This window comes from Colias philodice, chromosome 13 (genome assembly GCF_061535455.1).
Source record: "Colias philodice isolate Cphi_HAF_F1 chromosome 13, ilColPhil1 Martin Lab GWU primary, whole genome shotgun sequence".
Classification (NCBI taxonomy): Eukaryota; Metazoa; Arthropoda; class Insecta; order Lepidoptera; family Pieridae; genus Colias; species Colias philodice.
In genome coordinates this window covers 2,048,557-2,075,870 of record NC_143098.1, presented here as the reverse complement: position 1 = coordinate 2,075,870, position 27,314 = coordinate 2,048,557, and the positions used below count along the sequence as shown (strand labels likewise).

Sequence of the window (27,314 nt, the reverse complement as noted above, 5' to 3'; positions counted from 1 at the left end):
CTTTCACGATGGATTGATGTAGGTATGTATGTTTGATACATTTACGAAAAAGCTACTAGACGGGTTTGGATGAACCTTAACAGTCAGATAGGTTTTACATCAGAACAACACATGAGCTAAAGAAATACTTCAATGTGCGTGGTTAAAGAAAAAGACGGGTTGCACTCCGGGAGTGCCGGCAGAAGTGAAAACTTGATTATTAACGTTGAGCATGTTTGATATTTTGGAATGGTATCCGTCTTACGCTTTTTCGATCAGGTCACGTGTCCTGACGCGAGTTTAAGATTTTATACCCATTACAGAAAAAGTGCTCAACGTCGCTAAAGAAGTTTTCACTTCAATAATGTAAAGGTTTACTACCTGGAATTTATTTTGTATGATTGCAATGTACTTAAACTATATTTAGAATAAAACCTCAGCTTTAACTATATTTAGAATAAAACAAAAGCTCAGCGCACGATACATTACAATGTATCCAAATCCACTCAAGTCAAACCCTTACATTTTAAAGTCACGTCTTGCGACAAGTATTGGCGACTTGAGAGTTTCAATAACGAAACTTTTAGTCCCCGCTTTATTGCTGTGTGTGACTAGTTTTTATGTTGTTTTTCGATTTTATAGTAAGCTAGCTTTCTGCCCGCGGCTTCACTCGTCTATACTGCATCGCATGGAAAACAATAGCTTATATAAAAGTAAGATTAATTGTTTTTAACAAAAACGTAAACCGCCTTCTATCAGAACTGGACAACATTTAAATGGTAGATATCAACCGAAAGAGCTAAAATAAAAAATTAAAATATATACAGACCGAATTGATAACCTCCTCCTTTTTTTGAAGTCGGTTAAAAAATAAAAGATTCATCATATTTGAACACCCAGGTGAAAGTTATGAGGTAAAATACTTAAAAAAATACAGTTGAATTGAGAACCGCCTCGAAAATTATAATTTCCGTATGTATGTATTTTATCTTGGATTTTTTACGGACCTGTAGTTTGAAAAACATCATATCTAAATAAAAGTAATGTTTTACGGACAAATTCACGTCAAAATATATTAAAACATACTTAATCGGAAAGCTTCTCTCCCCTTAATACGTTACAATGTGTACTTACGACCTCTCATATTTCTACTTTTAATATAATCATCTTCAGAGCACTCCCGGCCGTGTCGTATTTAACAATAAAAATAATTTACAAAAACAACGTCTCGAGAATAGCATATTTCAATATTACGTTCAAAGCTCGAGATTTTTTTTCTGGTTCCGTACATTTTTTTATATTATTTCTGTAATGTTCACCCATGGCTTCACTCGAAAGGATAGAAGAAGTCTCTCACTAATGAACCCACTACTGAAATTCATATTTACGGATTAGGTATATAAGTACAAGTTGATTTTACGGGAAAATCTATCAAGTTATCGTTACCAACAGATTTTTGTTTAAATAAAAAAAAGACGTGTGGCACTCGGGGACTGCCGCGGTAAAGCTATTGCATGCTATGCCTTCAAGCCACACCTCCGCGTCCGTCGGAGTGGGGAGCGTGAGGTTTTTCGTTACTAAATTTCTGGATTCGGTTCCCGCGCTCAAGGCCCGCGATAGAAGCTATGCAATAGCTTAAAAAAATAATTTCATACAAAATGACTGAATGAAAACTGAACCCTAAAAATAATGTACACGGTTTAATAATGTTATACGCATTACAAAACTTAGGCTTGTAATAAAGAGATGTTTTATGACGTCATATCGTTAGCGAAATCGTTTTATGTGCGAACATTTTACAACAATGAAATGATCTTTGCGATATGTTACAAAGTTGATAATGGGTGATAAAAATTATAAGGGCTCGGTTGAATGGGATATATTTATATTATATGATACTAGCTTACCGCCCGCGGCTTCGCCCGCTTTGTCTAAAACCTAATAAATTATACACTAAAACCTTCCTCTTGAATCACTCTATCTATTTATCATAATCCATCTATCTATTCATCAAAAGTAGTTTTAAAGATTTAAGCATACAAAGGGACATAGGGACAGAGAAAGCGACTTTGTTTTATACTATGTAGTGATATATGTTTTTTACTTTTGATTTAAACAATAACGTACATGTATGCGATCTATTTTTCCAAATGAAAATAAGCATATTTTAAAGAGAAAATAATAAACTCGCATTTTACACTATCAATGGGCAAGACCATTGGATAAAGGTTTTTTACATTTATATAATGTACATTACTTACAGCCTCTATTTCCGATACATTACGATACTATTTTATTTATTTTTTTTACAAAAAAATGTATTTAAATATAATCTTTTTCGTTTTTTTTTGTTAGTGTGAACGCTGCCTAAGTTCTTTTATGGAAATTGGAATTGTGGCAAAGTATGAGTATACTAAATAGAGTTATTTTAAAATAAAGAGTTATGATATTGTTACCGCCGATATAAACCGGAGTGCTTTCAGATAGTATTTAAAAATTTGGTTTCTGGTTGAATAAAATTGGGATGTTTTTTAAGGACTTATATTATACTCCTGAAAAGCTAAAATATTAATTGTGACTTTTTGATTTATTAAAAGACTTTTCAAAAGCTATAGAAAATAAAAATATTTCGTTAATTAGTATAATATTAAATCTAAAACTAAATAGAATATTTTAACTCATTTCTATTTCTATGCAAATAATGCTGCTAATGCTTCGTGAACCTAATTATTATTCGCTTAATGACATTAAAAATATTTATAATTGTTATAAAAATTAAATACCAATCTTATTTCTGATAAAAAAGGCCTAGTATTTGTTGATGATTATTTAACAAATACCCTCAGATATCGTAAACGTTTCATTTTCATAATAGTGTAACTAGCTTTCCGCCCGCGGCTTCGCCCGCTTTGTCTAAAACAAAATAAATTATATACTAAAACCTTCCTCCTGAATCACTCTATCTTAAAAACCGCATCAAAATCCGTTGCGTAGTTTTAATGATTTAAGCATACATAGGGACATAGGGACAGAGAAAGCGACTTTGTTTTATAATATGTAGTGATATTCGCATTAAATGACAGTTAAACGATCCAAACGTGATATTTCCTTTAATTATACCACAGATAGGTAATATTAAAATACTTCACTAAAAACTGATATTTCACATTCTTACCTAGAACTACAAGTAGCAGAAAACGAAATTATAGTACCTACATTTACATATAATAAATACCAATTCCAACAAATTAACCCTATACTGCGATTAAACAATAACCAAACGTGATATTCCTTTAATTATACTCAAAACTGACATTCTCACCTAGAACTACACGTAGCGACGTAATTTTGTGGTACGTTAGCTCAGCCCTGCCATAACAATCCCGTTTTACTGTTATCACTTATATTTATGTATGTATTTGTTAGAAGGCAGTGTAATCGGTGTACCAATTGTCAGATATACACATCTTAAATGGCTTGTAAATTCAATAAACGTGGTGGGTTTAGGAAGTTCATAAAGATATGTTTTTATTTAAGCGCGTGTTTGAAATTTATATCACGACAATTTTTAACTTTTCCTGTTGATATAATTATTTAGAAATTAAGGTCTCCAAAATTAATAAGTTATCAGACAATCACTCACCTAATTAATGAGGACAATTGAATTGATGAAAAATTGAATACAATTTTATTATAGGTACGTTAAGCTGGCGATGAAAAATTAGCGAAATTAAAAAAAAACAACACCAGAATTTGTTGCTTATTTGTTGCTAATTAGTTGCTATAATGACGATTTTGTTGCTCAACCCGTTCGCTGAAAATCAGCAACAGTTCTAGCTTAACGTTAAGGTAGCGTGAAGAAATCGGAAAAAGGGATGGATCGTTGCAAAAATGCAGGTGAATTTGTTGCTAATTTGTTGCTGCATAAAAACAGTGAAAATTTTGAATTTTTTTCATTGGCGCCAAAAATAACACAGGCCACGTCAACTTAATTGTCGATTTTCGGAGTGAAACATAAAAAAAAATTTGTTGCTCCTCACATCGTTCACTGGCACAGTGTACAGAGCCAGCAACAAAATAGAATTCGGAAGTAGAGTTAATTTTGAAACCGGTTTGCTAGAAAATCGTCCACGCCAGCTTAACTGTCTATTTTCGGTAGTGAAACATAAAAAAAAATTTGTTGCTCCTCACATCGTTCACTGGCACAGTGTACAGAGCCAGCAACAAAATAGAAACCAGAAGTAGAGTTAATTTTGAAACCGGTTTGCTAGAAAATCGTCCACGCCAGCTTAACTGTCGATTTTCGGTAGTGAAACATAAAAAAAAAATTTGTTGCTCCTCACATCGTTCACTGGCACAGTGTACAGAGCCAGCAACAAAATAGAAACCGGAAGTAGAGTTAATTTTGAAACCGGTTTGCTAGAATATCGTCCACGCCAGTTTAACTGTCGATTTTCGGTAGTGAAACATAAAAAAAAAATTTGTTGCTCCTCACATCGTTCACTGGCACAGTGTACAGAGCCAGCAACAAAATAGAAACCGGAAGTAGAGTTAATTTTGAAACCAGTTTGCTAGAAAATCGTCCACGCCAGCTTAACTGTCGATTTTCGGTAGTGAAACATAAAAAAAAAATTTGTTGCTCCTCACATCGTTCACTGGCACAGTGTACAGAGCCAGCAACAAAATAGAAACCGGAAGTAGAGTTAATTTTGAAACCGGTTTGCTAGAAAATCGTCCACGCCAGCTTAACTGTCGATTTTTGGTAGTGAAACATAAAAAAAAAATTTGTTGCTCCTCACATCGTTCACTGGCACAGTGTACAGAGCCAGCAACAAAATAGAAACCGGAAGTAGAGTTAATTTTGAAACCGGTTTGCTAGAAAATCGTCCACGCCAGCTTAACTGTCGATTTTCGGTAGTGAAACATAAAAAAAAAAATTGTTGCTCCTCACATCGTTCACTGGCACAGTGTACAGAGCCAGCAACAAAATAGAAACCGGAAGTAGAGTTAATTTTGAAACCGGTTTGCTAGAAAATCGTCCACGCCAGCTTAACTGTCGATTTTCGGTAGTGAAACATAAAAAAAAAATTTGTTGGTCCTCACATCGTTCACTGGCACAGTGTACAGAGCCAGCAACAAAATAGAAACCGGAAGAAGAGTTAATTTTGAAACCGGTTTGCTAGAAAATCGTCCACGCCAGCTTAACTGTCGATTTTCGGTAGTGAAACATAAAAAAAAAATTTGTTGCTCCTCACATCGTTCACTGGCACAGTGTACAGAGCCAGCAACAAAATAGAAACCGGAAGTAGAGTTAATTTTGAAACCGGTTTGCTAGAAAAGCGTCCACGCCAGCTTAACTGTCGATTTTCGGTAGTGAAACATAAAAAAAAATTTGTTGCTCCTCACATCGTTCACTGGCACAGTGTACAGAGCCAGCAACAAAATAGAAACCGGAAGTAGAGTTAATTTTGAAACCGGTTTGCTAGAATATCGTCCACGCCAGCTTAACTGTCGATTTTCGGTAGTGAAACATAAAAAAAAAATTTGTTGCTCCTCACATCGTTCACTGGCACAGTGTACAGAGCCAGCAACAAAATAGAAACCGGAAGTAGAGTTAATTTTGAAACCAGTTTGCTAGAAAATCGTCCACGCCAGCTTAACTGTCGATTTTCGGTAGTGAAACATAAAAAAAAATTTGTTGCTCCTCACATCGTTCACTGGCACAGTGTACAGAGCCAGCAACAAAATAGAAACCGGAAGTAGAGTTAATTTTGAAACCGGTTTGCTAGAAAATCGTCCACGCCAGCTTAACTGTCGATTTTTGGTAGTGAAACATAAAAAAAAAATTTGTTGCTCCTCACATCGTTCACTGGCACAGTGTACAGAGCCAGCAACAAAATAGAAACCGGAAGTAGAGTTAATTTTGAAACCGGTTTGCTAGAAAATCGTCCACGCCAGCTTAACTGTCGATTTTCGGTAGTGAAACATAAAAAAAAAATTTGTTGCTCCTCACATCGTTCACTGGCACAGTGTACAGAGCCAGCAACAAAATAGAAACCGGAAGTAGAGTTAATTTTGAAACCGGTTTGCTAGAAAAGCGTCCACGCCAGCTTAACTGTCGATTTTCGGTAGTGAAACATAAAAAAAAATTTGTTGCTCCTCACATCGTTCACTGGCACAGTGTACAGAGCCAGCAACAAAATAGAAACCGGAAGTAGAGTTAATTTTGAAACCGGTTTGCTAGAAAATCGTCCACGCCAGCTTAACTGTCGATTTTCGGTAGTGAAACATAAAAAAAAAATTTGTTGCTCCTCACATCGTTCACTGGCACAGTGTACAGAGCCAGCAACAAAATAGAAACCGGAAGTAGAGTTAATTTTGAAACCGGTTTGCTAGAAAATCGTCCACGCCAGCTTAACTGTCGATTTTCGGTAGTGAAACATAAAAAAAAAATTTGTTGCTCCTCACATCGTTCACTGGCACAGTGTACAGAGCCAGCAACAAAATAGAAACCGGAAGTAGAGTTAATTTTGAAACCGGTTTGCTAGAAAATCGTCCACGCCAGCTTAACTGTCGATTTTCGGTAGTGAAACATAAAAAAAAAATTTGTTGCTCCTCACATCGTTCACTGGCACAGTGTACAGAGCCAGCAACAAAATAAAAACCGGAAGTAGAGTTAATAAATTGACGAATTTCTAGCAAACCGGTTTCAAAATTAACTCTACTTCCGGTTTCTATTTTGTTGCTGGCTCTGGTCACTGTGCCAGTGAACAATGTGAGGAGCAACAAATTTTTTTTTTATGTTTCACTACCGAAAATCGACAGTTAAGCTGGCGTGGACGATTTTCTAGCAAACCGGTTTCAAAATTAACTCTACTTCCGGTTTCTATTTTGTTGCTGGCTCTGTACACTGTGCCAGTGAACGATGTGAGGAGCAACAAATTTTTTTTTATGTTTCACTACCGAAAATCGACAGTTAAGCTGGCGTGGACGCTTTTCTAGCAAACCGGTTTCAAAATTAACTCTACTTCCGGTTTCTATTTTGTTGCTGGCTCTGTACACTGTGCCAGTGAACGATGTGAGGAGCAACAAATTTTTTTTTATGTTTCACTACCGAAAATCGACAGTTAAGCTGGCGTGGACGATTTTCTAGCAAACCGGTTTCAAAATTAACTCTTCTTCCGGTTTCTATTTTGTAGCTGGCTCTGTACACTGTGCCAGTGAACGATGTGAGGACCAACAAATTTTTTTTTTATGTTTCACTACCGAAAATCGACAGTTAAGCTGGCGTGGACGATTTTCTAGCAAACCGGTTTCAAAATTAACTCTTCTTCCGGTTTCTATTTTGTTGCTGGCTCTGTACACTGTGCCAGTGAACGATGTGAGGAGCAACAAATTTTTTTTTTATGTTTCACTACCGAAAATCGACAGTTAAGCTGGCGTGGACGATTTTCTAGCAAACCGGTTTCAAAATTAACTCTACTTCCGGTTTCTATTTTGTTGCTGGCTCTGTACACTGTGCCAGTGAACGATGTGAGGAGCAACAAATTTTTTTTTTATGTTTCACTACCGAAAATCGACAGTTAAGCTGGCGTGGACGATTTTCTAGCAAACCGGTTTCAAAATTAACTCTACTTCCGGGTTCTATTTTGTTGCTGGCTCTGTACACTGTGCCAGTGAACGATGTGAGGAGCAACAAATTTTTTTTTTATGTTTCACTACCGAAAATCGACAGTTAAGCTGGCGTGGACGATTTTCTAGCAAACCGGTTTCAAAATTAACTCTACTTCCGGTTTCTATTTTGTTGCTGGCTCTGTACACTGTGCCAGTGAACGATGTGAGGAGCAACAAATTTTTTTTTATGTTTCACTACTGAAAATCGACAATTAAGTTGACGTGGCCTGTGCTATTTTTGGCGCCAATGAAAAAAATTCAAAATTTTCACTGTTTTTATGCAGCAACAAATTAGCAACAAATTCACCTGCATTTTTGCAACGATCCATCCCTTTTTCCGATTTCTTCACGCTACCTTAACGTTAAGCTAGAACTGTTGCTGATTTTCAGCGAACGGGTTGAGCAACAAAATCGTCATTATAGCAACTAATTAGCAACAAATAAGCAACAAATTCTGGTGTTGTTTTTTTTTAATTTCGCTAATTTTTCATCGCCAGCTTTACGTACCTTTTTATTATGTCTGCAAGGTTTTACATCTGGTTCAACATCGCTGTTTGAATCGGTAAAACTAAAAGTTGTAAACTGGCATGCAAAGTCCTAATAAAAGTGACATCTACAAATCCATACTAGGCCAATAATCGATGCTTAAACCTGAATATCTCCTGATTTATCTTTAAACTATAAACAGTATTTATTTTAAGCCAGACCTCGCAGCCTATGCAAGAGATAATAATATAAATACATTCTTAGTGAATTTTCTAAGCTCTAATACGGCGAAGTGCACTCACAAAGCTAAACAGCTCGGAACCGATGACAGCTGAACGTTGAAGATAAGCTGCTTAGCGTCTGTGTATTTTAAAATGTAAGCAAATCCATGTTTTAAGGAATGGGCTAGCTTAGAGGCAACTTGGGTAAATATTTTTACCATGGTATGTTAAGCAAATAAATAAGTTTTGAAATTACTATTATAATTTCTCATTTATAAATTTGAATTCTAAAAAACGAAATATTAAATGAATATAGTTTTATAGGTGCGTTTTCATTTATATAATTACTAAAGTAGAGTCAAAAAAGGTATGCATCTTCATTACCATCTTAGATATATGATAATTTCTTAATACATATTTAAATTTATGAATATAAAAAACACCTACTGCAAAAATGTGTGCAGTATTGCCATTAATTAATGGTTTACATATTTTTTACCATTATAATCCATACTAATATTATAAATGCGAAGGTAACTCTGTCTGTCTGTCTGTTACTCAATCACGCCTAAACTACTGAACCAATTTGCATGAAATTTGGTATGGAGATATTTTGATACCCGAGAAAGGACATAGGCTACTTTTTATTGCGAAAAATGTACCACGGGCGAAGCCGGGCCGGACCACTAGTATGTAATAAATTAATGACATATATCTTATAATACATACAGCTCAGAAATGTTTAACAGTAACTTTATGTACTCCATCCCTCTTAAAATCTTATATAAAACTAATGTAGGTATGTTACATTTTTATCCATACTGAAAGGAGGGGTGGTAATTTGCCACTTGACAGATTAAATCTCTCTCTATTACTTAGAGTAAAGCCTCCGACGTCTATCAGGATGAAATGTTATAAGACATTTGCTATCAGAACTAATTACGATGGATTTTTGTTAAAAATAAAGCGTTATGTGTGTTAGGAGTACAAGGTTATTTACTTAAAGTTTTATTACATTTTTTTCAGTTGTAACAATAACTGTATGATAGCCTTATGTATTACTGTGTGCTATTATATTAGCTGTGCTCCGCTTCACCCGAATTGCACCGATCCTGTTGGTCTTAGCGTGATAGTATATAGCCTATAACCTTCCTCGATAAATGGGCTACCTAACACCGAAAACATTTTTCAAATCGGACCAGTAGTTCCTGAGATTAGCGCGTTCAAACAAACTCTTCAGCTTTATAATATACAGTTTAGATAGGACACAAACTTATAAAGAACAGAGTTTAGTTTTGATTAAAATCATGTTTACCAGTGTAGTGTGTAATGTATGTTTTGTATGTGTGCGTTATACTATATAGTCCGTTTAAGAGGAGTTATAATAAATCACTCGAGGAAGATACAAGTGTTTTATTACCACCAACAATATTGCATGGCGACCCTGCCAGTGCTGCCTCGCGGCAGTACTGAGCTATGGATCATTTTTGAAAAATAATATTTTAAAAGTGAAAATTTAAACAAATAATTTTTATGCGTATTCGCAAATCGCAATGTACCGGATAGAAAATTTATCAATATAATAAAAAAATCGACGAACGTGAATATGGAAATTAAGAACAGAATTTATTTGACGAAGAAAGTTTTTTTAAAACAAAAAAAAAAACTATGGAAATTTGGAATATCATCTATTTATGGAAAATTGTGAAATAAAATTGGAGATTTGGAAGGATGCAGCTGGAGCCGGGAGAGCAGCCAGTGTGAATAGCAGACATTTTCCCAAATTGACCAGAATCCCGAATGTCCCGAAATTCAAGAGTGACGACGGAATACAAGTTTAATTTCGTGAAAAAAAAGCTAAAAGTGAAATTTAAAGTTCAAGCAGTGTATTTTACATTAATGTAAGGTAACGAATTATTTTAGTTAAAAGATTTTTTTTTGTCAAAAACCATTATTGTGTTATATTTATTATACATAAATATATATAGCTATGTATAATCAAAGTACTTAGTAACAGATAATTCTATTAGTTCATTGTTTGTTTTATAAAGCGCTACCAAATAGGGAAATGGTATGCAGCGTCTGTAATTTCGTCTCATATTTCGTGCTACCATGTAGGTAACTAGGTAGTCACAATGCATCGTTCTGTGCATTTTATAAAATGTTCGTAATGAAATACGATCTTGTCAATTCAATTGAGTGTGAAACTTTAATTTTTTTTAATTAACATTTTGGATTCGGAGGGTCACACTAATTTCATAAATAATGATTGTAATGAAACTTATATTTCAATATTTAAAACATGATTTAAAGAGACTAAAGTAAAAGTATATTCTTATTTGATTAAATGAATTACCATGATAAATCTAGAAGAATAGAAGAAGAGAAAAAGTAAATATTTGTCGTTGTATGAGTACAAAAAAAAAAAATTACTCAGATTGTTTTTTTTTTATTAGGATATAGATGGAATCTTAGCTTGATCACCTAAGTTTTTTCTTTTATATTCCTATAATAATGTGACATTGAATTACTCGAAGAAATAAGAATTAATATTGTATGAAAAATAAAAATAAATTAATATGTAAGCCTGAGAGCTACAATTGAAAAGTGAAATGATATGATTTATTGTTAGAAACAAGGTACACCAGGATACAAGACAGGCACGAATCCTTGTAATTCTGATCATGATTAGGTCGAGCTACCACTCGTGAAGATAACTTGGACACAATATGGTACCTATAACCTACCTATGAATAAAGGTATAAAATATAAGATACTATAATGATGTGTTAAAAGAACTGCCTGAATTAATGTTAATGTTATAAATAAATAAATATATTTCTAGTATCTTGAATTATTGAATATAATAAGATGAATAATATAAGACACGACGGTGTTATTAATTATAATTATGAGGGAAGATTACCCTAAATGAAATTGTGTATCTTGATATTGTACGTATGAGGAAGTACATAAAGAATAAAATGTATGAAGAAAATTGAATACAGATAATGAATATTATGTCGTTTCTAAGTATGATGTGTAAACTGTAAGCACATAAATAAACGTATTCTATGAGGATATATTGTAAGATTTATTGAAAGATAATTATTATTTTACTCGGATATGACTATTAATTAATTACGGACTGTGACATTTTTAAATACGGATATGACGATAAAATATTTTCTAATATTGTATAATTTTTCCATTATTTTCGTACATGAAAAGTTAATTAAAATTATTTGTTTTAATCTATTAGTATTAGTTACTATGTAGTGTGTAAGCCAATGTGTAAGCGTGTAGAATGTTCTTTTTGGAGTTTTAAAAAATAAGTAATTATTAATAAGTGGAAATCCATGCTATTGTTTCAATTTTAATTTTTATTTTATTTACTCGTATATATGATAGGTATTAAGATATGTAACCAAAAACGAAGAAAAAATTTGCATTATATTCAGCTAAAAAAAAAATGTTATTTACTATTTTTTTTTATTATTTTCTATGAGGGGAGATGTAGTGTGTAATGTATCATGTATGTTTTGTATGTGTGCGTTATACTATATAGTCCGTTTAAGAGGAGTTATAATAAATCACTCGAGGAAGATACAAGTGTTTTATTACCACCAACAATATTGCACCAGTTACATTTCGCTATATGTACTCCACATTAAAGTAACAGTAACATAAATGATAAAACGTAATTAAGCAAACACCATTTAAAAGTTAATGTTCAAAGTAAGAGAATTTTCAATTTAACGAATCTTTGTATTCACAGCCAAGGAAAAATATCAGTAAAATTTTCAGCTTTATTTTAGTTGCATATTTGTTCACACTCATAATAAATTGGCTTCCAAAATGTTATTTAAAAACCGAAAAACTGAGATATTATATAGACATAGAATATTTTGCACATCGCCAGTATATTTGGGTCATAGATGAATGCATATTACGCAGATGCGGCGTTGCAGTTTCTGCCTAATAAATATTTATAGGCCAAAGATTAACAAAAATCGCACAGCACAGGCTGAGGAGAAGGAAAATCGATCAATTGACAACATTTCAAAATCTTAAGCTACTTATTTTTTTATTTTAATAAAAACTAGATCAAAAATTATGATACACGTATTTTTTGCTTTTTCTAAATATGGAAGTTTTCATTCATCTTTTTGAGTTTTAAAATCATCTCATTCTAAAATGTCGTAAGCGCCAAATGACGTCATACATACGGAGGAATACATTTTTTCCTTTGCCACATACCTAGTTTAAATTAAAAAAAAATCTTGACAGTTGACTTTTTGGCATATTTGTCACTTTGATTCGTCAAGCTTTGTAAATATTGTTATTTGTTATTTGCTGATCCAAATTTTGAACAAAAGAAACTTATTCACAAGTACTGATGATGATTACTTCATGCAGGATTTGTTAAGGGGTGCTGAAAATTTCTGGGAAATAAATATACTATCCCAAAAACGTTGGAAAGTGTTAAATAAATACAACTTTTAGTAAGTAAACAAAGTCTTTTATTTCAAGAAAATTATGAACACTATAGGCACTATTTGTATAATATTGGTCCAACTCCAATCAAACAAACATCACGCAAATGAGATTAAATTAGAAAACCAAAACACAATAACAGGATTTAAAAGTTTGTTTACATGAATAATTCACAAAAATGACATTAATATGAAATTTGACACATGCCATACCCTGTTATAAATGTCAGTGATAGTTTTTTTTTTTACTTTTTTTAAATTAGGCTAAGGCGCATTTTTATTCCTCCGTATGTATGACGTCATCATCACATTTATCGTTTTTATTTAATTTCTCTGAAAATATGCGATAAAAAAATGAAATAATTTTTTTTCTGTAATCGCAAGAGCAAAATAAAGAAACGGTTTTTTTCTTTCATGGCCTTATAAAAAATGAAATGTTGTCAATTGAACAGATGTGAAATGTTCGTTCATCCGTCTAATTTAAATAGTCATGAGAAAACAAAAAAAATGTTTTCTCCGTCATTGACGGAGACGGAATAATATTAGTGAATAATAAGATAGTGTTTCGATCTCTGTGACTATAAGATGACACTTTATTTTTAATTAAAAAATTCTGCATCTATTTGCGCCCAGAATTGCACCCTGTACCTAATGCAAATTACACGCTAATTGCAAATTTATCTCAAAGAATAGGGCTCCAATGTTTATCAAAATGTATTAATATAAAACATGAAAAACATAATAGCACGACCAATTAGAACGCGAAAATAAACAATTATTTATCATTCAAGAAAGATGCCATTCAAAGAACTGAATAAGCACAAATCACAATAGAATTACAATTAAGTATAACATTCCAAGTTCGTATTACAATAAAATATCGCAACAAAATGACGTAAACTAGACAACGCGTTCTAGCAATGCAATTACGAAGTAAAGCACTGTATAGAAAAGCACTTCAAGCGATTGAAAAAGAATTCCTCAACTAAACGGCCGTGAATTTAAAGCAAGCACTTTGTTGAGCGTTAATTCAGCAGATTACTCAGCGCTTCAAGGCTCCGCTGTAATTGGATAACGTGTGCATTTTGAATGAGTCCATTTATTAAATTATTTTTAAAATGTAAATGGAGTTTGCGTATCACTCAGTTTTAACCGACTTTTAAATTAATTTATGAATCGTCAAAAATATGTTGGTGTTTATTTTGTTATAATTTTAATTTGGTTTTAACATCCATAGTATTATTTTTCAATGGCGTATTTAACCAAACAGTTTATTGCATTTAATAAACATTTTAGATATTATAAATCTATTTTCCATTTATTTTTCTTTGAACGCGCTAATCTCAGGAACTACTGGTCCCATTTGAAAAATTCTTTCAGTGTTAGATAGCTCATTTATCGAAGAAGGCTATAGGCTATATATTATCATCACGCTAAGACCAACAGGAGCGGAGCAATGCGGGTGAAACCGCGCGGTACAGCTAGTAGTTTAAGAAGTCTCTTCAATTCGTAGGTACTCACCTTTTTAATGACCTCAACATAAGTAAATTTTACAGTAAAGGTTTTTGTATAAGAATTTATCGCTTGTATTCTATTTTTATTTAGTTCCGTGAAAAATCAGGATTAAAGTCTAAACGTAGAAAGTTTTAAAAGTTTTGTTTTTGTGCTGAAAACTTTGAGAGTTACTAATGAGTTTGGTAACGGGTTGACAGCAGGTTAACAAGTTGATGCGCCTACTTTGTTTTACTATTTCTTATTTTATTTATTTACTAGCCATGCCCCGCGGTTTTACCCGCATTACTCATCTTCTATTGGTTTGAGCGTGATGATTTACAGCCTATAGCGTGCTATTATAGCCTTCCTGAATAAATGGATTACCTTACAGTGAAAGAATTTGTCAAAACGGACCCGTGGTTCCTAAGATTAGCGCGTTCAAACAAACGAACTTTAGCTTTAAAATAATAGTATAAGACTATAAATAATGAAGTTTCTACCCCTTTCTGGATTTTCCCATCCTTCATCTGCAGTAAAAATAATAATAAAAAATTAGTAAAAATAATATTACACACAAAGATATATGAAGCGGTACAAACATTATAGCACGCAAAATAATCTAAAATTAACAACTGGCGGACTTATGACTTTAGAGTATGTTCTTCCAGACAACCATTGGTTTAATAGAGCAAGACGACATAGTTTTAAACTAAATAATTTACTATATATTAAAATTGATAATATCTAAAGTGTCATACTAAAGATTAGGGCAAGGTCTTGAGAAAGGACTAACTGCCAAAAACTTTACATGTAGGTAAACTAATTAAATAGTTTATATAACTACTTTACCAAACAGTTCCTCTCAGGTTTCTATTTAAATCTGTAGTAGCCTTTGTTAGTCCAGATAATCACTATCACTACATAGTATAAAACAAAGTCGCTTTCTCTGTCCCTATGTCCCTTTGTATCCTTAAATCTTTAAAACTACGCAACGGATTTTGATGCGGTTTTTTTTAATAGATAGAGTGATTCAAGAGGAAGGTTTTAGTATATAATTTATTAGGTTTTAGACAAAGCGGGCGAAGCCGCGGGCGGTAAGCTAGTAAACTATAGTTTAAAATTTTCAAATTTGTATAGAAGTTTTCATGTGATTGATTTAAAAATCTTTAAAGTTTTCATTTATCATGGTAGTTTAAGACCGCCCTTGACCGCCTCCTCGGTACAGTGGTTGACGCATGAGCGTAAAACCGAGGGGTCCTGGGTTCGATTCCCGGTGGAGACGAAAAAAAAATGTCTCGGTCTGGCAGGACACAGAAGGCTAAACACCTACTTGTCCCTAAAGAAAAATCGATCAGTGAAACAGATGTATGAATAATACATCTGCCCCCTACCCCACTACGGGGACACGGGACTTCACTTATGGTAGTTTAAGAAGGATAATATAATTTAATCTACATTGCAATTTGCATACAGTTATTTCATCTTAATTTTCATTATAAGAAATAGGAATGATTTATTTTTGTTTGTTTATTTATTACGATTTAATTCAAAACTACTGGACCAATTTTTAAAAATTATTTTCTAATTAAAATTGCCCATCTTTACCGCGTAACATAGGTTTTATTTTTTATCACGGTTTAACCTTATCAGCGCCGGAAAATATCTACATTTAATGAATTTATTACCTTTTTAGATTTATTAGGCTAATAAGTTTTAGTTTGATCTAAAAAGGTTTTAATTTAAATTATAATTATAGTGTTACCAGAGAAAATATGATTTAATATATTTATAATCCCATTTAGATCCTAAATTCACACGAAAACGAAAACGTTAGAAATTTGGCTGAAAATTGGCTGTTGATGGTAATAAATAATTACCTACATGTAATAGTAGATATACTAAACGATAATGTACCTACGTTCAAATAAAAATCACGGGTAAATGAAATAATAAACAAAAACACCTAAACTTCGTATAATATAACGTCTTTATGATAATGATTACACTAAAAATGCTAATTCTAATGTCGTTAACGAAATTGAATCCTCCAAAACGGTCGATAAAGGTTTTTTTATGAAAACATTAAAGTAATCGCTTAGAAAGGGCTTTGTAGCAAATTAATATTTGCGTATTTTGCATCTTTAGGTAAACAAGTCTATACAAATACATTTGGACTAATCATATTTTATTCTTCATAATGTTTAATTCAAAAGTCTGTCTGTCTGATGCGTTTTCAAGATTTTAAATGAAAAAACTTGAAGATGTCAAACTTAGGAAACATAATTATTAGGTAGGTACATAATTTTTTTTGTACGCGAATGAACTCGCGGGGCTAAACTTTTAGTATATTTTGACTGATTTGTTAAATATATAGAGTTGTAGAGTAACTTTTTTTTATTATATGAAATCAAATATACTATATACAGAAGATAACTGCAGGGCAATTTTCTGTAAGCGAAAGAATTTAAAAGCGATTCCTCATACAGAAGATTTGATATCCTACCAGTTGTTAAAATTTATGTTATCCTGGTACGATGTTTTGTGTTTCCAGTCGATTTGTAAACAAACAAGCTTTTCACACAAACTTTTTCCAGATGGAGCAGTAACTTTTCATTGCACATGTTAAAATTTATGTTACTCTGGTATATTGTTTTGTTTTCTAGTAGATTTGTAAACAATAAAATCGCTGCTATCTGTAACTTGTTCTTTAAAGTTATTGCAACCTGGTACATTGTTTTGGGTTACGGAGCCGTTATGTAAACATTGGACGGCGGAGATCCGCCCCTTTTATGTATAGCAAAAATGTTGTAATGTCACTTATATTAAAATGTAAGTTTAACAATTTTAGGATGTACTTTATGTACCTACCAAATATATGATTTAATAGTGATTTACTTAAAAATGTTGGGTATTGTGAAAGGTCCAATCAAATTGTACGATTTTGCTTTCAAAAAAGGTTTATTTAATGAAATCATAAGTCAATCTACATTTTTAATATACTGTTTTTATCGAGAATTCATATTTTATACATAAAAAAACAACTGATTCTAACTTTTCAGAAGTAAAAAAGGGTTGCACATACGTTAAAAATTCCAAAGGCGCAAGGCATATTATCTCATAAGATATTTTGCTGTATGATAGCAAAAAAAAAATTAATATTAAACGCCGCGCCGTGTGCATAATCATTTTTAATTCAACGCACACATAGATACGTATCGAGTGAGCCTCCACTGCACACAAGTGCAGAGCGGAATCACAACCTCCCTTCGATACCTGCTTGCCTGGTACCCAATGTTTTGATTTAGAGCGCAACTGCGGTCTGTGGATTTTTATAAACTTGCAGAACCCGAAAAAGGTTACGTACTCATATTATTTTTCGTTAGCAATTATGTGTGTCTATAATATTATCATTGAATTATAATTATAAGCTTTAAAAAAATGTAGCCACTAATTCCTAGCTATTCTTCAACTTTCTAATTTTGTAGAAAAAAAATTTACATAATGAATTGTCTTCGTAACAAATAAAGTTTCAAATATTTAATTATTAGATGTTCTGAGAAACCCATCAATCCGGAGATAAAATATAATTTTAAAGCGAAGCCTAAATATCGCTGATCACTCTTTTATCGTCGACCTAAATCGTTTTATGTAAATCGTTCAAGTAATCAATCTGTTACGTCAACAAAAAATCTATTACTCGAAGTATATTTCATTTTGATGGAGCCAACTCTGGCGGATTTTGAATGAAGTTTTTATCACCTATAAAGTCCTCTTCCCTCTCAACCTGCGCCTTGATTGCATAATGCTACTGATTTATATTGACGATGCGGGTGCGATACGATACCGACGATAAACAAGGATCGTAAACTTTATTCTACTATGAATAAATGAAATTTTGATGGCAATGCATTTTCGCGCCACACATAACACACCAAAAGAAGCATTTTAATAAATAAAACCTTTATGGATAATCTTATATTTCAGAAATGTTCTGATGTGTGTTACCATTGTAGGAAATATGTAATACTAGCCGTTCGTCCCGGGTCCGCCTGGGTTGATCCGGGATAAAAACATCATAAAATATGTATGTTCATCGGGGATAATGTAAGAATTCCAATGGTAAAATATTTTTTTTAAATCAGTCCAGCAGTTTCGGAGCCAATTCAATTCAAACAAACAATCATATCTTTCCTCTTTTTCATCTTTGATTGAATGATGATTGAAATAGTTTTCAAAACAATTCACGTGAAACTGTTTCTATTCAAGCTATAGAAAAATATCGTTACCTATACACAATAACGATATTTTATCGTTTCCTGTAAAACATAACTCAATCGTGAACTGTCAGTTGCAAAGTGAAGGCCTGCTATAAACGGTTAAAGATCCATAAAACCGAGATTCTAACTAAGGGTTTTTTACAGGTTCCTTATCTTAGTTATTCTTAAATTGAACGCCTTAAAGTATCGTAGTCATTTACAATTGGAGATTTTTGTTTCACTGAACCGACTGATGGGTTTTCATTTTATAATGACTGTAACACAAGGTTTTATCGCTAAAATATTAGGCATTTCCAGTTATATCCTAATAATAAATATTAAATTCATGAATATTATAGAGAACCCAAGTGCCTTAGTGGGGTATGGGGCAGATGCATTAAGCATCTGTTTCACTGATCGGACAATTGTGTGCCTTTTGTGTACCAGGCCGTGACTTTTCGTTGCCATGTTCGATTCCCGGTTCAACGTTTTAGAGTTAAACACTGTACCAAGGTGACGTTTACGAAAAGTTTGCAGCATACTAATATCGCCGCAAAGAATTAAAATTCTTAATTTTAATGCGATAAATTTTCCAAATCTTCTACTCCAAGTTTCTAAGCTATTTCAAAAATTAGTAAATATTAAATTAATATTTTCCAAGCTCAGCGAAATGTTAAGAGCCATATAAAAAGAAAATATGAAGCCATATTAACATTGAGAGGTCATTGACGCAGAGCATGTAATTTACGACGAAATAAATTAGCTAAAAGCGACGAAACTTTTTTCTTGTTTGCGCCGAATGCGCGCGAAAATTTGTTCTATATTTTTTTCTTTTTTACCGCGTTGTAGCGAGAGTTTGCGAATCCGAATGGTAATTCAAAATTTCATACTTCGAATTTTTATAATTTTGTTTTATCACTGCCATAAATTAGGGAGTTAAATGTTTATTCCGCTCTTATTTGCTATTGTATTTTGTTTTCCTTATTCGCCTTTTATATTTCAATTGCAATAATTTAATACAATTTAGAATTTAGATCAAGTATACGATTTTTATTATACTTACTAAATTATTAAAACCAGTTTTTGTACTTTCAAACAAATATACCAGAAATGCAGGCAATTTCTTTCCAAAGTAACAAAGTTAGTATAAAAGTGTTGACTAATGTCAACACTTTGTTAATACAAAACAATAATTACAAAATAGCCAAGTTTCAGAGCGTAAGTGTAAGTTACAAATGACAATCGTATACGCTGTCTTTGTACCGGAAGTCTTATTATATTTAGGTTTCCTATACACTAGGCAACATTTAGTATAATTGCTATATTCTTATTATTACAAATATGTATATTTTTCGAATGTGTTTTACTGTGTTTAACATATTACTAAGAAATTTGAAAAGACAATAGGAGGAAGAAACAATGATATCTATTATTCATCTTTTACAATACGACATTTTGTTTATATGATCTAAGGTTTTACCTCGAATAAATAATAACTAATTTATCAATAAACAATTATTACTCTAATAGCATAGGGTGCGCAGCAATGCAAACAAAAAGAATTAATTATTTTAATAAAAATGCATTATATTATTGACAGCTTTGATAATTGAAATTGTATCCCAGTGTATAACCAGCCTAATGGTAGGGCTGTGACATAACGTAATTAATAATATCGCGACTCTCTTAGGAGTTGTTCGCGGCCATTGTGGCAACTTCTGAAAATATTTTAATTATCTCTACATTTGGGTTTGCGCATGAAATTTTATACAAAAGCGGGGTTGCAAAGTTCCTACATATTGTAGTGAGTTTCAATGGAGTCTTTCTAATTTAACGTGTTATAAAATTAACGACATTTTAATGTCAAAATATGAAAGCTTAGTGTGTTGCTAGATTTAAAGAAATTATTTTAAAATTCTGAGTTAAAATTAATCTACTAAATCGAATCTTAAAATGTTTTTTTAATTTTTAGTTTTATCACACCTACTATATTCATGTTATGAGATTTTTTATTTTGAACAAAAAATACTCTATCGACTTTCGTAAGTCGTAACAAAAAATAACAAATTAATATTATCATATTACCATGCCATATTAAGTAATATTTAAACACAATATTTTTCAGTTCAACTTTAGTTACATTTTAAAAGAAACCGTTAATGGCAAACATTATGAAATACATTACCTAGATACTTCAACTATACTGTATAAATATTTTATAGATGACAATGTCGGAGAATAACTCTGCGCCGCTTCGTCGTAAAATTTTGTGCTAGTGACAGCCCTTACATTATCATTAAGGTCACGGTACACTTGGGTAAGTATACGTCATAATAGTGAATAGATTGCTTATAAAATTCTTATTTTCAATTCCAATACCTAGTTTTACTCATATAACGAAAAAATGACTACAAAATTAATTAGAAATAATGTTTCTTTTTGAAATAAAAATACAATTCTAAATTTTTTCCAACCGACCAATGTAGATAATAATAATCAATGTTCAATCAGGTTAAATCATTTTTTTTTAATCATAACACAGAGAGTTGGATGGAAAAAAATGTTTAAGGGCCGATTTTTCAATGCTTGGATAAAACTTATCCGTCCAATAAAGTATCACACGTTAATATTAAAATGTCACGTAAACTGTCAAATACGGGCAATTAGAATACGTTTTTAAAATGGTAGTTTTATACATTATTCGACGAATAAGCTTTAACCATGGATTGAAAAATCAGCCCTAAGTAAGACAGGAGTTAGTTAAATATAATTAATACATTACAATGAAAAAATGAGTACAACTTCGTAATAAGAAATTAATACTAAAAAATATAACAATTTTGTAGGAAAATCTTAAGTAATGTACCATCAAGATTTTCACGTCTCATGAGGGTACTAACGTACCGTGAAAACATTAAAATTTTCGTTAAGTTTTTGTAGTTTCTTGGAACATCATTTTTATAAAGTTTATATAACAGTTGAATAATATGAATTAATGAATATTTAAAACTTGAAAATGTTTATTTGATGAAAATTTTGTGTTGATATTATAATGAAATAATATAAAAAATGGCGGGTTTTCAATAGAAGTAACTAACAAATATATTATTTGTAAATTAAATTCTTATGCCTTTACGACATTAACGCCAGTAGTATATACCTACATTCTTTGACATTTTTCCGTGTATTTTATATTTTCCCATACGATTATTGTTCATGCTAATTAAGTAGAGTCCTTTTGAAAGGTTTCACCTTCGAAACTCAAGTTAACCGATTTCATTCAGAAATTTAACTGTCAAGACATACAAAGACTCCTTCGATTGTATTATGAACTTTTCATGTCTCTTACATCAATACATTTATTTTCAAAAGATAACAACATACGTACAATCGACAAACATATTTCATAAGTTGAAACAAAGCCGACACACCTTCAAAACCATTAAGGTATTTGCGAGAGTGAATGCGGTTTCTAAAATTGTAAAATTTTGATGGTAATATTCATCACATTTATGTATTAATACTACTTTTACGGCTTGGCCCGTGGGCCGTATTAGATGTGACCTTACAATGGTGAAAGAATTTTTTAAATCGATTGAGTAGCTCCTGAGATTAGCGCAATCGAACAAAACTTTATGTTTTATATTGGTAGATAGATTTACGTTTTAAATATAGTTTTTTTTTATTCGTTAAGCAATGTAAAGATTGCATAGACTTCAATACATTTAGGTTCATGGGCGTCTTCATACAGGAAGATACGATTGTTTCAATACCATATTAAATTAGTGACTAAGTCGATTTGCGTGGTGTTTTCTACCAAAAGTAGTACTACATACTAGCATTCCGCCCACGGCTTTACCCGCTTTGTCTAAAACCTAATAAATTATATACTGAAATATTCCTCTTGAATAACTCTATCTTTTAAAAGAATGCATCAAAATCCGTTGCGTAGTTTTAAATATTTAAGCATACATAGGGACAGAGAAAGGGACTTTTGTAGTGATGTATAATGTATATTATAGTACTTATCAGTTATTAATGAACCATAAAATAGTTATGCCTCTCTAGTATTTATGTTAATGTGAAACCAATCTCTATCAGTAAGTTACTGAACGTGTAAATGGGTTTACCTAGGCTCTTAACCTAAAGTTTAGTGCCTGTTTATTATTTAATGGGAGTGTATCTAGGGCCTTACCTTTATGATACAACCTATATCTGTTAAGCTTTATGAATAAAGTGAAAATGTATATGTATATGAATATATGAATATACCATCTCCCGATTCGATTTGGTGGTTGATTAGGAATAATATTCTACCAACAAATAATGCTATTCGTAAAATAATAATTATAACGAGCCATTTTTTGATGTATAAAAAGAGGCATGCAGGTTATCTGCGTATTCCACGCAGATAACCATGAGATGTTGGATGTATAAAAAATATCCCTATATTATTTACTAGCTGCGTTTCGCGGTTTGACCCGCATGCCTCCGCTCGATAAATGGGCTATCTACCACCGAAAGAATTTTGCAAATCGGACCAGTAGTTCCTGAGATTAGCTAGTTCAAACAAACAAACTCTTCAGATTTATAATATTAGTATAGCTATAGATTATTGATCGAGTCAAATAATATACCTATGCTTATTTATAATCATGTAGGTACAATAAATCATGATCAAAATTGTAAAAAAGGCTCTATCATACGTAGACCCCTTGAAAACTACTCTATACTAATATTATTAAGAGGAAAGGTTTGTAATTATGTGTGTATGTATGGTTTTCACGCATAAACTACTGGATCGATTTCAAAAATTCTTTCACCATTAGAAAGCTGCATCTTCAGTCTTCACTGAGCAACATAAGCTATATTGCATTTTCAAAAAAAAAACGTAAACATGTAGGTACCACGGGCGAAGCCGGGGCGGACCGCTAGTATAAAATAAACAAAAGAAAACATACTTCCTCATCCAGTTATTACAAATATTATAATAAATCGAGTTCTCTTACGAAAAGGCCTCAAAACAACGCCCCATACAATCTGGAAGTTTATAAGATAAATGACGCGTGAAACTTACTTAGCCTGAATGTGGGGAAAACTCCGTGAATAAATACAAGGCCCCTTTTTATATAGAGGGTAATGTAGTGTCTGCTTGTAATTAGCATTCGTTGGAAGGAAGAATTCAGGAATTGTATTGTGAAACAGATAATTTTATGGGACAAGATGCATTCAGGTATTTAATGGTTTGTTCATCATTCTATTTGATGATAACTCGTAGATTTGATTTGTAATTTAAATACAAGGAAGCCTTTCGGAATTAAGAGGTGATAATAAAATACAAAATTACTACTAATAAAATGGTATGGAATGGTTCTATGGGCAATCTGCCCGTGGCCTCGCTATTTGAAAAGGTTTACAAATAAAATAAAAAAATCGCTTTCAAATATCGAATTTATTACCTTACATTTATAATTGTTTTATTACATTGTTTTTTTACACCTACAATAAACACAATAAGAATCACATACACATTTAGAAATCACTATACAATCTATACATGCTTCCTTACATTAAGCTTTTCTAGCTCCTTCATTTCTGCTAGTAACGCTCGCCTACAACCTTCAACTTATGTCCTGCAATCATTATTATTCTATTAATGTTTTACTCCTGTACATAAATCTAAAATAATATCTATAAAGCTGAAGAATTTGTTTGTTTGAACGCGCTAATCTCAGGAACTACTGGTCCGATTTGCAAAATTATTTCAGTTTTAGATAGCCCATTTATCGAGGAAGGCTATAGGCTATATAATATCATCACGCGAAGACCAATAGGAGCGGAACAATGCGGGTGAAATGCCGGAGCACAGCTAGTTTGTAATACTTTTAGAAATCACTATACAATCAGTCAGTCAGGATTTCATGACATTAAGCTTTTTTAGCTCCCTCATTTCTGGTAGAAACGCTCACCCACAACCTTCAAACTAACATCCTACAATCATTATTATTCCATTAATGTTTTACTCCTGTCCATAAATCTAAAATCATATTCGTAATAAATGTGCGGTTTTATACATCGTAAAATGCACTGCAATACCATGCACATAGTGAATAGAAATAAAATATTTTATAAACTACCTTAATATTGAAAATCCATTCCGAGTGTAGTTTTATTACTTTTTGATGGCTCGTATTGCATCGTAATTATTAACTAGCTATTGCTTTGGTATGCACCACCTACTTGTATTCGTTCTTTGTTACTGTTCTCCTTGGTTGGGTTACCTGGAAGAGATGGCTCTGTAGCCATAAGGTCGCCTATTGTGCAATTTATGTATATATTTTACTTAATGTTATTTCATTATTTTGGTGTGTACAATAAAGCTTTCATTCATTCATCATTCATTCATTCATTCATTCATTCACTAGCTATGTTTGCATTAATTACGCGAATATAAGTGTGCTTCATGGTTTTTATTAATCCATTGAGCCCCAAGCGGCCGATCGGTCCCAGACACAATAGATTTTCTATTGTATCTGTGGTTCCAGGGCCTGAGTTATAAATCGCTGTAGTTCGAATCATAGAGTTAGATGCCTCTAAATTATTGACAACATTTATTAGGAAATTTTGCTATATTATATATTTTTCTCCAAATGTAGCTTTTTAAATATCGTCACGTACCATAAATACCTGGATAAAAAATAGAGTGTAGTTCATTACAAATTCTTATTCAATACGATAAAATATAATTAACAACCCTTATATTGGCTCATATTTCTACTACTAGATTATATTTTGTAGCATCATTTTAACCTTTTAAACAAAACAAATAATAAAACCCGTTAAGATACGGATAGTTAACTTCAACTCCGTATTATTAGCTCCACAGTTGAATGCTTCCAGCGCGAATTAAACTTAAAATTATATAATTAAATGCACTCGAGCTATTAAAACCTCGCATGCTGTAAGTCCTGAAACTGGGTGAATCGGAGTATATGAAAAAGATTTCAATGAAAAATCCTTGAAGACTCTCTGACGTTCTTCGTTTTTAAAAAATGTTTAAGTTACAGTAAGTAATGTAGAAATAGGAATGTTCTAATGTCTTTTCCGTTTTGTAGTTTCCCCTATTTAAGCGATTTTGGGATTTCAAGATGCATGTAAAGTAAAATTTTGCATTCAATATAATATTATAATTCTGACTCTGAGCATTATCTTCTAACCTCATTTCAAAGAATACGTTTTTAAAATATTTTAATTCCCTTGAGCTTTTTCTGTATGTTTCAACGTAATATGTAGACAAAAATGTAAAATATCTACCAAGTATACAAATTGGGAGTAATCAGTATTAGGAGAAAGAAGCTTCAAGCAAGCTTCATCAAATGCTGACTTTCAAGTTTCAGGCAATCTTAACACCTTTAATGTCTTCAATATTGAATACATAATATATTAATGCTTAATGTATTGTAAGAAATACACATATACTTATACAAATATCATAAATATAATTTTGCAAGCGAGCGAAAAGCCGAGATCGTAGGAAGGAAGTTGCCATTATCCTATGCCATACCCGACGCAACCGACGTAGTTATCTTTTAAATGAATATGTATGATATGTATAAACGTATGTTCTAGAATGTTCTATTTATAGCTGTATTTTAGGTATTCTAAAATCATAGTTGAAATCTCAAGTTGAAATCAAAAGAGTGAAGGATACTTGCATAAAGATTAACAAGAATGTACAGTTGTCGTTTAAACGTAAGTGAAATAACAGATGAAAATGTTCAATGGTGGGGACGGTAATACTTATATTAAGTAGTTTGAAGAAAATTAATCAATAACATAATTTGAAAATATTATTTCTCTTTCAGTCTACGAATCTATTCTAGGAATTTGTTATGAAAAAATATAAAATATAGGCAAATTTAATTCATTGACTGTTAACATAATTAAACAGATGTAATATGTCTCTTTTGTAAACATAGCCTCAAAATCGGGACCAGTTTCAATGAAAAACTTGTTCGTATGTCTGTACATAAATACTTCACATTCCGGTCAAGGAGAGTTGTAAATAATTGACATAAATATGTACGTGGTCTGCAAGTCGTCTCGATCTTATAATAGATTTCGCGGATAAATTGTGCTGAAATGAAAATTAGACAATATGAAGCGGTTAAACATCCGTTAGTTAGTTACTATTGTTATTTTATTTTATGCTTAATTTTTTACGATTTATCTATTGCAAATAAGTAAAGGGAATTAACACAAACATTCATTCATAACAATAGGTAATATTTTTTGTAAATTCGTGCCGAGAATTTTGAAAACATTTCAATGACATGACATGTATTTTTAGAAATCTACTAGCGGTCCGCCCCGGCTTCGCCCGTGGTACATATGAAAAATATATGTTGGCCCATTCTCAGACTTACCCGATATGCACAGAAAATTTCATGAGAATCGGTCCACCCGTTTCGGAGGAGTATGCAGACTAACATTGTGACACGAGAATTTTATATATAAGATTTGATCTCGAAATTTTTATCACTTTCTAAAAAAAATATATAGATCTAATACGCCACAATACGTTGCTAAGTGCTAACTTATTTCACATTATAAAGGAGGAATTGATATTTAAATATATTATAATGGAAACTCTAAAAAACTCCCTAAACTGATTAATTACATTCTTTTGCCTTTTGTATTTAACATCA

The 27,314-nt window shown here is 32.1% G+C and overlaps 1 protein-coding gene and 2 long non-coding RNA genes across 3 annotated transcripts in view; 2 read left to right on the top strand and 1 right to left on the bottom strand.

Annotated features, from left to right (window-relative positions):
• Window positions 1-27,314, top strand: part of LOC149483208 (uncharacterized) — a 138,561-nt gene that overhangs the window by 14,845 nt on the left and 96,402 nt on the right. Inside the window, exon 2 of the long non-coding RNA XR_016316475.1 lies at window positions 1,455-1,545. This is a non-coding gene — a long non-coding RNA (uncharacterized LOC149483208). The remainder of the gene's footprint in view (window positions 1-1,454; window positions 1,546-27,314) is intronic.
• tn (tripartite motif containing protein thin) overlaps window positions 1-27,314 on the top strand; it is a 100,283-nt gene that overhangs the window by 38,737 nt on the left and 34,232 nt on the right. The gene's annotated exons all lie outside the window — the stretch shown is intronic.
• The window catches only part of LOC149483210 (uncharacterized), a 45,686-nt gene continuing 28,391 nt past the window's right edge, over window positions 10,020-27,314 (bottom strand). Inside the window, exon 2 of the long non-coding RNA XR_016316469.1 lies at window positions 10,020-10,676. This is a non-coding gene — a long non-coding RNA (uncharacterized LOC149483210). The remainder of the gene's footprint in view (window positions 10,677-27,314) is intronic.